General features: G+C 51.4%; 1 non-coding gene across 1 annotated transcript; it reads right to left on the bottom strand.

The window, feature by feature from the left end:
- Window positions 1–295: 295 nt before the first annotated feature.
- Window positions 296–368, bottom strand: TRNAV-AAC. The gene has a single exon. It is a non-coding gene; the product is annotated as a tRNA-Val (tRNA).
- Window positions 369–2697: the final 2329 nt, after the last annotated feature.

Here is a 2697-nt window from a genome sequence, read left to right as displayed (position 1 = left end):
TGGGGCCCGGTGTTTCCCCCCGTTGTCCCAGCCTTCGCCGCCAGTGACCCGACGCCGCTCCCGCGGTGTAGATCCTCGCCCCGCGCCGGTAAATAAAGCGGGTTCAATGCGCTTGTCACTGTCGGAACAGCAGAGCTCAGAGGTTTCGCCGTGCCTCCGCTCCCAGTTAAAAAGAACTCCGGTAAAAGTGTTTCGTTGAAGATGTGGCGCTGTGCTGCTTTCTGGTCGCAGTCCCGCGGCGAACGATTCGGGTTGTTTTCGATGGGAGCAAAATCAAAAAATCCACGGTGGCCAGTGTTTCCGCCCGGTTTCGAACCGGGGACCTTTCGCGTGTTAGGCGAATGTGATAACCACTACACTACGGAAACTCCGGTAGGGAAATGTTTGCCCGCCGCCCTAATAATACCGTCCCCTCCCGCCGCCGCCCTGCCCGCGACACCGAGCATCCGCACCACCCCGCAGCCGCAGGAAAGAACAATGCTCTACTGGATTTTCAACACGTCTGTAAATAAAAAGCCGTACCCTCGGTTAATATTTCACACCAAAGCGTCATTCGAAACGCTTTTGTTAGCAACGCCAAATCTACCTCCCGCTGGAGTTCCAGCTGCTGGAAGGACCTGCTGTGCTGGGAGTGAAGCCCAGACAAGGAGACAGATGCCACCAGGAGCTGGAAATCCCGTGGAAATGAGAAGAGCAGAGCGCAGCTGAGACCTGTGCCTGCTGGCCCGGCAAGCACCGGTGGGATGAGCAGGATGAAGTGGGCTTCCCAGGAGAGGTGCGAAGTGCTGCGGTTCCCGCAGGAAAAGAGCAGGACAGTGTCCGGCTGTCGTCATCAGAAATCGGAACGAGCAGCCCTGGCCAAAGAGGAGAAAGGGAGCTGCCTGGAGCTGCCGGCCTCGCAGGGCAGGACCACTTCAGGCAAGCCAGGAGCTGAAGGCAGGGCACGTGCTGTCAGGCAGTTTCTCCTTGGCAGGCCTCTCGCTGCAGCTGGAGCTTGGAAATGAGGAACTGACTAGTCCTCCTGGATTTTCCAGTACACCAGGCAATGAAACACCTCATCTTGCAAGGAGCTGTGGAAGGGAATTTAGCTTTGCCATCTTTTGCAAAGGGAAATGCAAGCCAGAGTGAAAGAAAATAGGAAAGGCTCCAGAAGAAAACAGTAACAGGGAAGGGAGAAGGGAAACAGAAGAAAGCTGGAAATCACCGGCAACAATATTCTGCTGAGTTTGGCACTGGAAGCTGCAAGATTTAACACTGCTGCTGTCCTCGTGCAGAGGTTTCCTACAGCTGGAAGGGTGTGTGTGTAAGAGGAGCCACAAAGGAGTGTTTGGGAAAAATGAGTATATTCTTATGAGCTCTTTCCGTGCGTATAACACCTCTCTTGTTGCACGAACACTCATGGGAATCTGCCTGTGTTATTGGTGACACACCACGATCACAAGGTCCTTTGTGCACAATTGTAGCACCCTGAGTGACAAGGTGACGCTGGAGCCACACCTCCACCCAGCCCCACCTCACCCCAATGTGCCTAACGGCTATTCTGTTCCTGTGAGGTCTTTGGCAGACTCTCTGCCTGCCTATCCAGGGTGTGCCTGCACTCCACACTTCTCTTTTGGCACAGCCTTCGTGCTAGACTCCGGCCACGGTGCTGCCCACCCACAGTGGTACTCTCTGGCTTGACCTGGACAGCTGTGATCTGACAGAGGATCTACCCCAGATTCTGAAAAAAGTCCTGGTGGTCATGAAATTATGGCTCAGAATCAAAGGTTTCATTGTCCCAAAACCTTCTTTTCATCCTTCTAATGCTGGCATAGAGCCACCAGGGATTGACAAACTCTGCTCCAATTCTCTCAAGAATGAATCCTCATCATGAGGCCAGCATAAGGACTTAGTTCCACTCTGGTCCTCTCTGATGCTTTCAGCATCTTCCCTGGCATTAGGTTGAATGCGTAAAGAAGGAGATAGTCTGCATGGTCACAGGAGGTATTAAGGCAGAAGTCAGTGCTCCTCCTAATAGGAAGTTCTTGGTTTGGACAGAAGGTTCCTCCCTTCCTCAAGCGTCTTCCAGCCAACACACATTACCGTGACAGAGTACAGGGAAGCTGAGCCTAACTTGCTGTACAGAAAATGTCTCTAAAATGCATGTGATTTTATAGCAGATGTTACTTAACATTTCATGGAACAGAATCTGGGGTTACAGCTCCCTGAGAGCCAGAATCTAGAGAGAAGTCTGTGTCCATAAGGTGACTTTTGAAAGTTCAGTAAAACCCATAACGTGGCACAGTTCCTTCCTTCTTAGTCCATGAATACTGTTTCTGAATAGCTGCAAAATATGTTTCTAAAGGGGCTCTTCGCCAGAATAATTCTATGCAAGGTGTGTACATCTCAAGTTAGAAAGACAGAGAGCTCTGCACTGTTTCTTCGTGGTCTGTGGACCCACAAAGCCACGCAGCCCGGAAACTCCTTGCTTTGCCGTGGAGTACTCAGGGCCAGAAAGCAACCCCACCAAATCCGTCATGAGGAACATGACAGAGCTGGGGCAATATAGCCAACATTTGCAGGGAGGATCTGGCTACTCCAGGGGTTCTCAACCTTTCCTTCACCATGGCACCCCTTTTGTGGTTGTGAACCACCAAGACTTTATCCAAGATTAAACCTCTAGACTGCATCAAATATTTCTTTCAGTTTTCTCATGAA

The sequence above is a fragment of the Merops nubicus genome, unplaced genomic scaffold (assembly GCF_000691845.1).
Source record: "Merops nubicus isolate BGI_N331 unplaced genomic scaffold, ASM69184v1 scaffold10491, whole genome shotgun sequence".
NCBI lineage: Eukaryota > Metazoa > Chordata > Aves > Coraciiformes > Meropidae > Merops > Merops nubicus.
This window is presented reverse-complemented; position numbering and strand designations above follow the sequence as displayed.